Here is a 16,200-nt window from a genome sequence, read left to right on the forward strand (position 1 = left end):
GAAGTTGCTGCTTTCAGAGGTAAAGTTAGACCAAAGAGACATTTTATAAACTCTTTTCTTCTTTTCTTCAATATTAGGGTTACTAGAAAACATATACAGGATACTCAGTTAAAACTGAATATCATGTAAACAACACATTTTTAGTGTAAGTATATCCCAAATGTTGCCTGCGACATATCCATACTAAAGATTATTCATTGTTTACCTGAAAGTTGACTTTAACCGAACTCTTGTTTTTGTTTTGGAGAGTTTTGTTTGATGTTTTTAAGTCTAGCAACTCTATTACAATATGCAGTACATCCAGCTTAATCCAGGTTCTTACATCTTTGCCCTGGAATACATGTTGTTAGTCTTTCCTCCCAACCTCCCCACTCCAAACTGCACAGAGTGATGTGTTGCTCTCTATGGACAGAGACTAGTGTCAGTACATAGTATCCTTCTAAACTTACACCTGCCTTTACTGCTTTAACTAGCCCTTCTACTCCAAAACACATAAATAAACACGTCTCCTGGCGGTCTGTGCTCCAGCCCATCATTGCTTTTGTAGGATGTTCTTTTTGCCTGGGACAAGCTTTCCTTTCTGCATCCTTCCATCTTCTGCCTGCTGACCACCTACTCATGTATCAAGTCTGCACTCAAATACAGACCCTTTCTGTACAATTCTATTCCTCTGGACAGAGTTAGAGAGTCTCTCCTCTATGGACTTGTGCTCTTACTTAAGACTGTATTTCCTATTGCAGTACTTTATATGTAAATTATAATTCAATATATATGTCCCCACAATAATGAGAAATTTGGTATTACTCAGTTGGTAATTAGCTACTTCACCTATCCTGTTTTTATAGTGGACAGAAGGTGAGCTAACTTTTCATATTCACATGGGGAAAGGGACATTGCAGGCCATCACATCTTGTGAAGCATTGCTGGGGTAGACAGTGGATATCCTACCTTCTAGTGTTTTTTGGGTCCAACTTCCCATGATTTATAAGTAGAATCAGTGACGAGGTCCAGGAAAGCCTTAACACCATAATTTTCTCTATCCTTGTTGAAGCTGGAACAGACAAGCAGCCCTAGTTTCCTTCAAATTACACCTGTGATGGAAAAATATAGGCTCAACCCTTGGATTTTAGGAAGGCTATCTCTGTGCAGACTGAGTTCAGGAATTTTACAAGAATCTTACTTTATTTTTCATAAGAGTTGATGTTTGAGGGAATCCCCTTGTCAAGTTACAGCAGAGTATCTGTGATATTTTTTCCCAAAATATTTGCTTTATTGGACAATGAGTTCTGTAAGTGTGACATCTATGGTTTATTCATCTCTGTAATCTTAGAGTTCAACATAGTGCCAGACTCACGATAAATAATTCATAGAAGATTCCTGGCATTTGCTGAGTGACTACATGAAATATGGTCTATCTGGGGCGCCTGGGTGGCGCAGTCGGTTAAGCGTCCGACTTCAGCCAGGTCACGATCTCGCGGTCCGGGAGTTCGAGCCCCGCGTCAGGCTCTGGGCTGATGGCTCAGAGCCTGGAGCCTGTTTCCGATTCTGTGTCTCCCTCTCTCTCTGCCCCTCCCCCGTTCATGCTCTGTCTCTCTCTGTCCCAAAAATAAACAAACGTTGAAAAAAAAATGTTTAAAGAAATATGGTCTATCACTTGATTTATCAAAAGTAAGAAAATATTTAATCTGGTTTTATTATCAATATACAAATCCACCCAATTTGCCCAAACATGTCATTGTTATCATTACTCAATTTTGACACCATTTATTTCTGGGATGCCTGGGTGGCTCAGCTGGTTAAGCATCTGACCCTTGATTTCAGCTCAGGTCATGATACCATGATAGAGCCCCGCTTCAGGCTCTGAGCTGAGCATGAAGCCTCCTTGGGATTCTTTCCCCCTTGCTCTCTGCCCCTCCCCCGCTCACATTCTTTCTCTCTCTCTCTCTCTCTCTCTTTCACTCAAAATAAATAAACAATTAATAAAAAGATATTTCTAATGCTGATTATGCTAGCAAAGCCTTCTTATATAGACCTTCATAATGCTATTGCTATATACTAAAAACATCATACTTGAGAGTGTATATGTGTGATAAAGGCACTACAGACACCCATTAACACATTTTCAGTGGGTTTTTCAAATCTTAACAACCACTAAAATGTACACTGGAGTTAACTTGTATGCACATAACCTACATTATTTACTCTGAATATTTTAAATAATTTAAAAAATAACTTCCAATGTAAACGCTACCATCATACCTCCTATTCAGGACGGTGGTATGCATATGTATTCAAATGTATCAATCACACTAAATAAACTTCTTTACTTGACCACTTGACAGTCAAGTTACCTGTCATTCTAAAAGGACTAGTCATGTCAGGATTTTTTCTGTAATAGACTCTATTTCAAGGATCTAAACATTTCTTTTATTGACTAATAGTTATATTTTTACTAAATGCTTTTCTAGTCTTTTCTTCCATTAGCTTAAACAATGTCACACAACTAAATATGATTTAATTTACTTATCTTCTTAGGAGTTTTCAAATTAATAAATTTACTTTCAAAAATATCTCCTAAGACCATGTTAACTGCTTCGTTTCAGGAATGTGGTAAGCAACAAACCAGCTCCAGCCCATCCAACAGTATCCCAAACACATATGCATATTTCATCAGTGTATGCTTTGGTTTCACATTGCTTTTGTTATGCCCAGAATTCGTGATCCCCAAAGACCGCTAGGGAGCCAAGTCCGATGCAAAAGCAAAGAGCCTTTATTCGAGCTAGCTCCAGCTCAATCCCCTACCTGCACGGACGCAGGGGTGAGATACCAGGGGGAGAGAGCGAGTTTCAAAAGGACAAAGGTTTTATTGGGGCCTAGAGGCAGTTGGTGAGGTAATGGCTATGGCCTCAGCCGATTGGCTGGGGAGGGGTCCTGGGGAAGGGTCCCAGTCCTGTTAGGCAGGTGAGGGGGGGGTTACTCAAGGGGAGGAGGTGTGGTCAAGGTGAAGGACACAGAACAAGATGGAGTCGGCCGGTGTAGGCCCGCCCTTTCAGCTTTGACCCTTTCTGGCCTTTCCTTCATCCATTTAGTTCTCTTTCTTCTTTCTCCTTTTCCTTATTGGCCTAGCCTATCTCCCAAACCTGCATGAAAATGAAAGAAAAAAAAAAAAAGAAAGAAAAAGCCTGCTAAAAAGAAAAAAAGAAGGTGCTATTTGGCTCTGCTTTTCAGAACAATGCTGTATATTACATTACAATGACATAGATTATAATAACAACAGAGCTCTTTTCTCATTGTGATGAACATAATGAGAATGATAAATGGATTCAAATAAAATCTACTCAAAATACACTGCTCAGATTTCTGACTCCTCCTTCATTGCTCTATATAGCCCTGTTTCATGATGTTGTTATCTTTTTTTGAAATAAAAAAAAATAGCTTGCTAATTAAAGAATCTGTCACATACACTTTATATATGTGTACTACAATATCTCCAAGCTAGGAGACATTTCCCTGTCACAGCACTGTTCGTTCACTCAGTACTTATTCTGTTTGCCATTGAGTTAGGGGAATGGTGAATTTCTAAAGATGAGATGTAGTGTAGTGGAATGAGCACCACATAAGGAGTCAGCTGATCTGAGTTCTAATTTCAGCCCTATATTCACTTTTTCTTACCATGTAATAAACTAACAGGAATTTAGTGGCTTAAAAGAACAAATTTATCTTAAAATTCTGTAGATTACAAGTCTGACCCAGGTCTTACTGGGAGAAAATCATATTTCCTTGATTTTTCCAATTTCTAGAGGCTGCCTCCATTTTTTTGTCTTGGGGTTCCCTTCCTCCAGCCTCAAAGTCAGCAATTTTGAATCTCTTCAATCATTTTTCCACAGTCACATTCCCTCTGACCCTGAACTCAGACACTAAAATCCTTTTAAGGATTCATAAAATTAGATAGAGCCCGCGCAGATCATCCAGTATAATCACTCCATCTCAAGGTCTTTAACTTAATTGCATTTGCAAGGTCCCTGTTTCCATGTAAGGTAATATTTTCACAGCTTCCAGGAATCAGAAATGGACATGGGGAGAAGGGACATTATTTTGCCTACCACAAGCCTCATCACTAGCAGTTTGTGATCTTAGTAAATCATTTGACTACTTTAACTCTTGGTTTCCTCCTCAGGAAAATGGGGATAATTAATTACTCTGCCAACCAGGATGGCCTTTGTTCATTTTATTCTGTTTCCTCTTTTTCATAAGAATTGTCACAAGGACTAAATAAGATAATAAATGTGAAGTTCTTTGTATATTAGAAATCAAGTTGGGGCACTGGGTGGCTTAGTCGGTTAAGCATCTGACTCGTGATTTGGGCTCAGGTCATGATCTCAAGGTTCATGAAATCAACCGCACACCCCCACCCCCACCCCCCACCCCCACCCAGAGCAGTCAAGCTCTGCACTGACAGTGTGGAGCCAGCTTGGGATTCTTTCTCTTGTCTCTCTGCCTCTTCCTTGCTCGTGTCTCTCTCTCAAAATAAATAAATAAACTTAAAAAAATAGAAATCAAGTTATTATTACTCCCAGATTTGCTACAGCATTTTGCTAAGTTATTCACTAATTTAGGTAAATAACTATGGAGTGCTTACTATGTCTCAAGCTTTATTCTATATTTTACAGATATAGCCATGAACAGATAGACTAAATGCCTTCTCTTGTGGTGTTTAAATGGAAAAATAGACAAGTCATGTAATTGAAAGAACATTGGCTGGCTACTCCAGTTAGGGTGAACAAAGACTACATTTCTGAGGGTGGAAGCTGAAAACTGAATGATGAGATCAGAAATAAATTCAGATGGATACTGCAAGACAGGAGAATATTCCAACCATGGAGGAAAGAGCTAAGATGAGTTCAACTTTCATATGTACCAGAAACAGCTGGGAGGCCATATTACTGAGCATAATGAGCAAAAGAGAAAGTGTAAGGAAGTGAGACAGCAGATATGGGCAACTAATTGATTAAGTCAAGTAATTAAGTAGTGAGAAATGGTGAGGACTGGAATATATGTTCATGATGAAAAAAATCCACTTACGTTTCCTTTTTCCAATTTTATTGATTTTAAAAGGTAGCCACTAAATTACATGCCTGAAGAAGAATTTACAAATATAATATTTCACTATCTCCTGGCATCAACTTTTATTGAAGAAAATAAAATTTTATTATTTAGTAGGTAATTGGACTTCCCTTTCCTACTTCGTAAAAATATTGTTATTTTCTCATTATTTTTGGTTTCTGAAGTTTCACTATGCAGTGAAATTCACTAAAGTGAATTTTTTTCATCCTCCTAAAAACTCAATATGATATTTTCCCAATATGATTCTCAAATTGAAAATATATAAATATGTATATGTATACCTGTGTTTGTGTATATATACATATATATAATGTGTGTGTATATACACACACACACACACACACACACACTTTATTTCTCAACTATTATCTCTTCAAACACTAGTTCTTCCACATTCTCTGCTTCTGGCACATCTGCCAAAAAAAACAGCTTTACCAAAAAAAGTGTTACTGTTTGTGTGTAGTTTTTAATTTAAACAAATTATGTTTTCCATAGATCTCATAGTTTCATGCTTGTACCATCTCATGGTTTCACACGTCTACCTTCAACTCATTGTTATGGAGCTTAGATCAACTGCTCTTTTTTATAGTAAATGTACATTTACATTTGTAAATGTAGTTTATTGCTTCTGAAGTATACATCATAGTCCATCATAGGCATATGTCATATTTAACGTATTATATCGGTATGGATTAGATTATGCTGCGGTAACAAATGACTCCATTAACTTGCCTACAATAAAGATTTATTTCCCAACATGCTACATGTCCATGATCTTCTCCTTGACCTGTCTCTAATTGAAATGTTGACAGTTGTTGCATTTTGTTGACTAAAGTAAGTCATGTGCACAAACTTGACTTTACTGGATGTATGGTAGAAGTCCTTCCCACTCTATATAATTATATAACTATATAACCATGGAACATATATTGCATATAATTATACATTATATTAATATATTAATAATTATTAATTATATGTAATTTATATATAAACACATAATAACTTCATATAAATAATATCTTATGATACAATTAATGTGTTACTAATAAGGTATTAATGATATTAATGATGTAAATATATTAAATATAATAATGTATTTATATACTTATATAACCAAGTAAACATTGATATATGTATGTATTTTATATAATTATCCATACAATGAATATAATTTATTCCACACCAATTTCTGATGCCACTCCTACCATACACCAAGTTCCCATATCTGCAAAGATCTGTTTCTGGGCTCTCTGCTCTGTTCCACTGAAATCTGTATTCCATTAACAGGACCTCAGTTTTTAAATTATGATGACTTTGTACTGTCTTACTATCTGGTAAGTCTTATTTTCAAAATTACCTGATATATTTGAGAATATTTACTTTTCCATTTAAATTTTGAATTACTTAAAATTTTCTATTTGATTAGAATCAAAATTGAATTTAAAGATGAAAGGATGATTAATATCTTCACATGTTAAACTGTCCCAGCTACAAATATGGTCTTCAGATGTTCTTTTATGCACTGTTAGAGGGTTTTTTTTCTTTTTTTTTTTCTGCACTATAGCTTATATGCATCTCTAAATAGGTTAATTCCTAAACAATATTTTTTTAATTTATCAAACAACATCTTTCTCTCTCTTATTTTATTTCACTCTTTTTGATATTGAGAAGTGGCATTAATTTTGTGGCACATTGTATTCCACAACTTTCCAAATGTTCATATTGGTTTTTGCAGATTATTATTGGTTTTATTGTATTTTCTATGGAAAATTAAATCATCTGCAAATAATGGCAATTCTAATTTTTTTAAATACATTTTTCTTAATTATAGTATGTGCATTTGTCAGAATCTCCAGTATGTGGACAGACAGTTGAAGTGACAGAGGAATCACTGTCTTAACTTCAAAGGGAATATGTATCTTCAGCATCTTAGTTTCCTGAGAATTCTTTCATCATAAATAAGTGGACAGCTTTTTCAAATACTTTTCTGAATCTGGCATGGTTATTTGAATTGTTCTCCTTAAGTATATTCATATGACAAATTATAATAAAATCCATCACAGGTTTTTCTCCTGTGGCTAGTATTTTTCAAATTAAGTTTAGGAACTCTTTCCCACCTAGATTTCTCAGATTTTTTCTTACTGTTTTTTCCATTGACTTAATGTTTTTGTTTTCCATGTTTTGATCTTTTTTTTTATTTATTTTTTTTCAACGTTTTTATTTATTTTTTGGGACAGAGAGAGACAGAGCATGAACGGGGGAGGGGCAGAGAGAGAGGGAGACACAGAATCGGAAACAGACTCCAGGCTCCAAGCCATCATCCCAGAGCCTGACGCGGGGCTCGAACTCACGGACCGCGAGATCGTGACCTGGCTGAAGTCGGATGCTTAACCGACTGCGCCACCCAGGCGCCCCTCCATGTTTTGATCTTGATAGATCTTCTAAGCTGAGCCATCTTCATATACTTATTTTTGTAAATATTATTCACTTTAGCCTACTTGGTTTGGTCTTGCATTATTTTGTTTAGGATATTTTCAGATATGTTTATGAGTGAAATTATTCTCTTCTTTTCCTCATTTTGTCCCTTATTCAATTCTAGAATCAAGACTGTATTAGCCTCATAAAATGAATTAGATAATTTTCCTATTTTTAAAAAAATTTTCTAGCACAACTTGTATTAGATAAATATTAGCTCCCTAATAACATCTGTGTGTGGTTTTTGGGAGAAAGATGTTATAATTTCATCTGCACTGTTACTGTTCCCTTTTCTATTTCTTCTTATGTCCATTATTCCATTTTATTTTTTCATTGTCAATTTCATCTTTCAAATGTACTAATACTTTGTAATATTCTTTTACAATAATAAATCTCTTCACATAGATGTAATTATCTCCCCTTTTGTCATTCTTTTTTTTTAAATCTCCTCCTGTCCTTCTCCTTTTTCCCCCTCAGTCTTACCAAAGGTTTACCAATCTTTTTAGACTTTTCCAAAAACTGTGCTTTTGTTTTATTAATTTTACCTCTTTTAATCCCCCTCCTTATTTTTACTCTTGTCCTTAACTTTACTATTTCTTTTTTTCCTGATTCTTTGTGTTTATTCCAATTTTTTAGCTTCTTTTGTTGCTCACTTGTTTTAAATCATTGCTGTTTCCTCATAAACATAGTCAAAGCTTTAAAATTTTTTTTATCAAGTACTACTTCACATTCATCTCACAAATTTCCACATGTGGTGTTTTTATTGCCATTGAATTCTAAGTATTTCATCATTTTATCTTCATGGCTTCCTCTCTAACCAGATGATAATTTCATAGTTTGTTTTGTCTGGTTTTAAGTTTCAAAGCATATGGGATTTTAAGCTATTTTTTGGTTACTGATTTCTAATTCTAATGCATTCGTGTCTTGTTACCAGAGAATACAGTCTGTACCACACTCATTCTTTTGAATGTGTTGAGGCTTTCTTTGTGATCTAGTATAATGGAAGCCGCGATGCTTTGATAAACTGGGCTCTTCAGGGCTGACTCACATATTCCCCAGCTGCTGGGAATATCAGCCGCCTATGACTTCCAGCATGTCTCTCAATGGAAATCACTTTGAGATGCAAGGAAATGTCTCTCTCAAGGTTATAACTCTTCCCTGGTGCAACTTGCAGCCAGTGGAATACAGAGTCCCCTTATCTCTGAAGGTCCTCCCCAACCCAGAGTTTCTGTAAGCGTTGCTTAAGGTTCACTTGCAACTTCACTGTAGGTCAGTTTCCTAATCTGCCACTATCACCTGTGTACGGGCAAGTCCCTTAGAGTGTGTATATCCCGATAAACACTCTGCATGCAACTCTCCACCTCACCTGCTGTTTCCAGGGCAGCTCATCTAAAACATCTGTGTAAATTTAATGTTTTTGACAGTGGCAGGTGCGTTAAAGAGAATGAGTATTCTATGTTTATTGGTGTAAAACTATATAGGCATATTTTATATTGAGCTGATTAATTTTTATCTTGTCATCTCGATGTTTCATTTTTTGAGGAGTTGTTAAAATCTTTCACCTACCATGGATATTTTATCTATATCTTCCCATTATTACCTATATTAGAACTATGTGTATTTTGACATTATATTGTTAACTGCATAGGTATTCAGGAGCTTTAGATACTCTTGATCATTATCAGTATACAGTAACTTTCACTGATGCTTGGCATTTTTTGGTAATTTGTTTTTGTCTCCGTTTTTTGTTTGTTTGTTTGTTTTGTTTTGTTTTGGTTTTTTTTTTTTTTTTGGTCTGACTTTATAAGTATACCAAACTTTCATTTAGCTGCTATTTGCCTGTTCTGCCTTTTTCTACCTTTTATTTTCAGTCATTCTGTGTACGATAGCTCTAGATGTGAGAGAAGGTAATGTATCACAGACATGTTCACCAGGGGAAAGAATGGCTCAGAATGCAAGAAGGCCAGGGATTGCTATCCGCTTTCTCTCCTCCAAGAACGCCAACGGTGTGTCCCCACTTTGCCCTGGGTAGACCATTTCCTTCCCTGTTACTGTAATGGAGCAGGAAGGACAGAGCTTCACCACCCATGGACTATAGAGTAATAACCATCCTGGGGTGAGCAGCCAATGGAATGAACAGTTCAAACTGGACACTTTTGAGAGAGCTTATTAATATTTTAATTAATATTTACACCAGGACAACCAACAGAAACCAGGACTGACCTGGAAAAATTGGCATGTATGGTCACTCTAATTCTTCCCTCACCTCCCACCTCCATCCTATAGGCTAGGTCATTAGAATAATGCTATTAAGAGAGAAATCCAAGAAGATGACACAAAAAAAGTCTAAAATTCCATTCACAACTGAACAAAGCAGAATCTATGTATAGAGAACTCAATATATTGCAAGAAAATGAATAAGGCACAATGCCTCATTAGATATATCCCAGAAAAATCTTTGAACTAGATGAATAAGGAAAAAAATCCACCAAGTATCTGTGCAAAACAAAAACAAAAACAAAAACAAACAAAACAAAACAAAACAAAAACAGTTAATGTACAAAAAAACAAGAACTATGCCTCCTCAGATCCCATCTTAAGATGTTTAATGTCAGAAAACAATGAAGTAATTTACAGAGAATTTGAGAAGGGAAACGATATAAACTTTAGAGACTACAGTCAGCCAATTTATCTCTTACACATTAATAACAGAAAAAAAGACATTCTCAAATATAAAAGAACTAAGAATGTGTCACTCACTTAACTCGGGCAAATAGGAAGGCAAAATAGGAAACCCAGAATAAAAAATTCACAGAGTAAAAAAATCCTGAAAGATGTTCCTATGGGACTCTAATAAATCATCAGCATAGTGCCAATGCCAGTGAGTAACTAAGCCTAACACAGCACTGAACCCACAAGACGTATTTAGAATTCTTTTCACAATAACACTAAAATGAAGCTTAAAAGTAAACATTCTCATTTTAGAGGTGCCTGGGTAACTCAATTCGTTAAGCATCCACCTCTAGATTTTGGTTCAGGTCATGATCTCACGGGTCATGGACATTGGGCTTGGCACTGACACAATGGAGCCTGCTTTGGGTTCTCCTTCTCTCCCCCTCTCTGCCTCTCTCTCTCTGAAAGTGAATAAATACAAATTTTTTAACAATTCTCATTTGAAATTATTATCCTGTTCTATGGGAATAATGCTGTGACACTGCACAAAAATTCCCCATTTCTCAGGCAAGTTTACCAACAGGTTCAAAATTCCACTAAATATGATTGTAGATCTTTATTGAAGAATTTAGGTCAAAAAATCCTACAAAAAATGCCAGAATATTGATGTGACTTTCCTTAGTTATTTAGATAACTTAGTTATTTAGTTATCTAGTTACTTAGTTATTTATTTCCTTAGTTATTTAGATAAATTGACATTTTTCTTCATGATACTTTTCTGTTGTTTAATATAATAGCGAACAACAGTACACTACTTTGTAAATGAGAAAATAAACTTTATATGAAGAAGAAACAAATGCCCAAAGCCAGATTTCCCAAAAAGCATGAATTATTAATTCTGAGCTTAGATCACTGTGCCCCTCATCCTCATGATTTTATCTAGTGAAAAGGTAAGAATGTATTTCCAAGCAATAGAATATATATGACAGAATATACAAAGTAGAAGGGAAGTTAGAGACCTTTGAGAACGGTGGTTCAAAACCAGCAGCAGTTGTGACCTCAGGAATGTATGCAGTGCCTGCAAACATTTCTGGTTGTCATACCTGAGGAGGGGGCAGCCTACTGGCATCTACTGAGTAGAGGCTAAAGATGCTGCTAAACATCTACAACACACAGGACTGCCCCCTCCTCGCAACAAAGAATTATCCAGCCCCAAATGTCAGTAACGCCAAGGTTGAGAAAACCTGATTAATACAATCCTCTGATTTTATACCTTCAAATACAGGCTCAAAGAGATTGCAACTCTTGTCCAAGGTTGAACAATTATTATGTGATAAAGAGAGTAAGCAACAAATGAAACGATTAATACATTGTAAAAAGAGAAAAATCACAAGTGATGAGATAAAAATGCAGTGGCTTTTACCCTACAAGCAGAGAGATGGCTATTGTTCACATGGACAGTTTGCATCTCTTCCTAGGGCAAGGGCCCATGAGGTCCCCAAACTGACAGATTCAGGCTTTTCCTGCTGCCCATCTCTCAGCTAGGCCACCACACAGGCCCCTGAAGTCCATCATGGTGGTTGTTCCTGCTTAAACTTCTGAAAGAGAAGATGCTTGTCCTATAGTTAATGAGAACCTTAAACAGTGTGCAGACTTTTAAAGACTCTACCAGATGTTTTTTTCATAACATCATCCCTTGTTTCTTGAGAAGACTGACTTCTATCTGCAGTCTGCCAGGTCATCGGCCCTAAAAGTTTATAGTTTCATTAATTTTCTTTATGTGGATATAGATAAGGCCCAAGCTTTAACCCTCTACTTGCTTTTTACAAGCAAATTTTATCAGGACATTAGATACAGGCAGATATCACTGGGTTGAAGCTATTTGAGGCCACAGCAGTATTTGATTTTTAATTCTCTTAGTGTTATTGTCAAACAATTATACATAGCCTCTCAATTAGAGCTATCAGTTTTGAATCAGGTTGCATTTACTCGGGGATTATCTCATCTTGGACACTGAAGCAAATTTTGTGAATGTGCTACTCAGAGGGAGGTACCAATTTAAAGAGGCTTTAAGGAGAAAATAAACTAATATGGTCAAGAGAAAACCCAGGAAAATAATGCCAAGTCCCAACAAAGATAAAACAAGAAATAGGAGACGTAGCAATGAAGTGAGATCAGATGTTTTAAGAGCAGGACAAAGCTAAATTCAGGTCTAAAACCATGAATAGGTTAAGAATTCTTCTTTTTTCCTTTTTTTTTAATGTTTATTATTTATTTTGAGAGGGGGGGAGAGAGAGCACACAAGCAGTGTAGGGGCAGGGAGAGAATCCCAAGCAAGCTCTGCACTGTCAGTGTGGAGCCCAGCACCGGGCTCCATGTCACGAACCGTGAGATGATGACCTGAGCAGAAATCAAGAGTTAGCCGCTTAACCGACTGAGCCACATGGGTGCCCCATCTTCTGTCTTCTTTTTATGGTGCTTTTTTCTATGTCACTGGAGGGGAAAATGAATTTTCCTAAAGGGGCTGTACAGAGCTCAATAATTATGATTCTTTTTATTTATTTATTTTTTCTTAGAGAGACAGAGAGAGAGACCAGGGAAAGGGCAGGGGCACACAGACAGGGAGAGAGAGAATCCCAAGCAAGCTCTGCACTGTCAGCACAGACCCTGATGTGGGGTTCGAACCCACGAACTGTGAGATCATGACCTGAGCCAAAACCAAGAGTTGGATGCTTAGCCTGAGCCCCCAGGCACCCCATGGTTTCAGTTTATTTTTAACAAAAATTTTAAATGCCAAAGTTTGAGAAGGGGCCCCAGATTTCTTTGGTCCAGGATCCAAAATAAGGGAGCTCACAGGTGAAACAAGGGCCTGAACTACATCCCAGACTCTACAAGGAAGTAGAGATTACAGCAAGTATGTCAGAATGGAGTTAAGTGTGAAACAGACATGGATTCTAAAAGAGTAAGCCAACATGACTCCTATATATTCAAGTAACTCAGCTGCTTTGAATCCAAGCCTGAGTCAATGTAAAGGTCAAATTTGAGAGGATGGATAACAATAGTGGGATGGGCAGCTCAGGTTGCAAAATTTCAGTTTAGTTCCATGTAACACAAATAGGGAGATGAGAGTGTCATAGTAGAAAGCATGTGTATTTTGGAGCAGAACAGATCTGGGATTCAACGCCTGCATTCTTCCTCTAATCATTCCTTACCTCTCCTTTATTTCCATATTTCTCATCTGTGTCATGGAGATATTAATGCAAATCTTGCTGATAGTTGTATTGATTAGATGCCTAGTAGAGTAACTGGCCCAATAAATAAGTTATTTTGTTATTGTTATTGTTAATACTTATTATATCCTACCTCGTGCTTAGGGTTCACATAGTTAGCTTCCAATCACATATGCCTTGCCACATACTTTTCACTACATGTCCTGAGCCTTTTCCTAAATTGGTACTGACCACAATGTTTATTATCATGCTTCACTAGCCCTTCTACAGCTTGATGCCTGTTCTAGTCCCCCTAAGATACTCAATTCATTCTTCCCCTTAGCCATGCTTTAATCTATCCTCCTTGGCTCTGTGTATTTCCAGGCAACTCTAAAGGTGATGACCTTCCCAGCTTGACCTAGGCCCCAAAGCTACAGTGACCATACACCCTACCGTATCTAAAACAGTCTGCATTGACGTGTTTGACTTCCCATCCAGGTTAGTTTTTGTTTCATGTTTCTCATCTCGTATGAAGTTTCATTATTAATAACTGTATAAGAATATGCTAGAATGGATTTGGCAGACTCCCCTCCACTAACTGCTCCCAATCTCTGCCATGGTCTCTCCCGGCAGTGTATGAGCCACATGGGCAATTAACAGAATACTCGCTATAGTAGGAAGATAAATTTGAAATATGACTAGTGATAATCCCTCTCTGGTTTCATGATCTTTCTCAGGAACTCCATTTCAAGGACAGCTGTTCATAAAACAAAGGAACCTCAGACTCAAAACACCAGGGAAAGCTAACTCCTCTGGATTGAGGTACCAGTGGACAATTATTTGATTCTGTGATACCTCTCAGCTACTGGACACATTAGTCACTTTTCCTGCGCCACAGCATGCAAAGTGTAAAAATCCACCAGACCACCAGCTAGTGGGGTTAGTGGCAATCAAAAGATATGTACAAATATAATTCTGTATTCTGAAATTCTATAAGGGCATTTTAATATAGCTTGGCTTTTGAAGAGTCTTTTAATGGAGCTCTTATTTTCAATTCAATATATTTATATTCTGTGCAAAATTGGAATAAACCTGAGAAGGGTTTCTGTGCTAAACATCTAATTTTGATTAAACTTGCAAAAAACAATCATAAACAGAGAAAACTAATTGTATGATTTTGTCTTGTAAAAATATGTAAGGTGAAATATGAATAAAGACACAAAGACAGTACAGTGAAAATATTTGAGTGGAACTACTTACACATTTCAATACAAACAAAACTTAAATTGAGAATATACTTCATCTAGAACCATTTTCTCTGAGCCTACCCAGTACCTCTGTACACAGGAGAGATTTTTTTTTCCAGTTAAAAACATGAGTCACCAAAGGAAAGTCAATTGAAGATGTCAGCACTTTCAAATTTATTAACCCAAAGCTTTTATCAAAGCTTTAATAAGACTATATTAAAATACATTTTTCAGAAAAATATCAGTGACACAACCTTAAAGATAGGTACATCCAAGAAACTGATTAAAGTATGTGAAAATATACTAAGAATAATTGTTATGCTTATCTTATTTTTTATTGCTCAGCCAACATAATGAAGGATAGGGCGATATCTATTTATTTGCTTTAACTTTTAGGAATATCTGTTATTTTTATTTTTTAATTTATTTTTGAAAATAGTTTGAAGATAGTCTAAGCATATTAAGAACAATTTGGGGGTAATAAACAAATAGTTTTAAAATATCTAATTAGTTTTAGAGCATCCTTACATTCTCAGAAATGTCTTGCTTTTTGGACAATATATGGTTAACTTGTCTAAGGTGACCCTTTTTGGGTCACCCTTTTCCTATCAATTAGGTTCATCCAATAGACAAAAGAAAACAAAAAAAAAACCCACCTATACATAAGCAGCTTACAAAGAGGGGGAGAAGGAAGGGCAGGAGAAGGGGAGAGGGAAGGAGAAGGTAGGGAAAGAGGGGAGAGGAAGAGAACAAGGAGGGAAAAGACATCAGTCTCTGGGGGGAAAAGTGCCAAAAGTTTACCGAGGTCTGCTACACCATTTCAAATTTTCCATTTGATCATTTCCCTACAATTTTTTTTTAAATTGAGGTATAATTTACATACAGTCTAATGTAAAACCTGTTCTACATCCTGCTCTTGTGCTGCTCTTTATATACACCACATGACCACTACCCAGATCAAGATTTATACCATGTCCATCTTCTAGAAAGTCCCCTCCTGCCTATTCCCCTCAATGTGGCTACTACTAAATCATCCAGAAGTAGTCACTATGCTAATTTCTATCACCATAGATTAATTTTGTTTGTTCTTGAAATTCAAAACACATAACCATACAGTATGGACTCTTGTGTATGACCTATTTTGTTCACAATCATTTCTGATAGTTGACCACATTGTGTTTTTTCTTTTTTGTTACTTCACAGTAACCTGTTGTCATTATCCATTCATTCTCTTGTTGCTAAATATGTAGGTTGTTTTCATCTTAGGATTGTTACAATTAAAGCTACTGTGTACATTTTGTACAAGTCTTTTTATGAACACATCAGCTTTTTACTTTTTACCTAGGAGTGGCATGGCTAGGTTATTAGGTGAGTGCACATTTAACTTTATTAGAAAGTTTTCCAAAATATTAGAGCTATTGTACAGTTTCAAGAGCAATACGTAAGAGTTTCACTTGCCCCAACATTTG

General features: G+C 36.4%; 1 long non-coding RNA gene across 1 annotated transcript in view; it reads right to left on the minus strand.

Moving 5' to 3' along the window:
- Window positions 1–16,200, minus strand: part of LOC123380543 — a 110,478-nt gene that overhangs the window by 83,460 nt on the left and 10,818 nt on the right. The window lies entirely within an intron of this gene.

The sequence above is a fragment of the Felis catus genome, chromosome D1, assembly GCF_018350175.1.
Source record: "Felis catus isolate Fca126 chromosome D1, F.catus_Fca126_mat1.0, whole genome shotgun sequence".
Lineage (NCBI taxonomy): Eukaryota > Metazoa > Chordata > Mammalia > Carnivora > Felidae > Felis > Felis catus.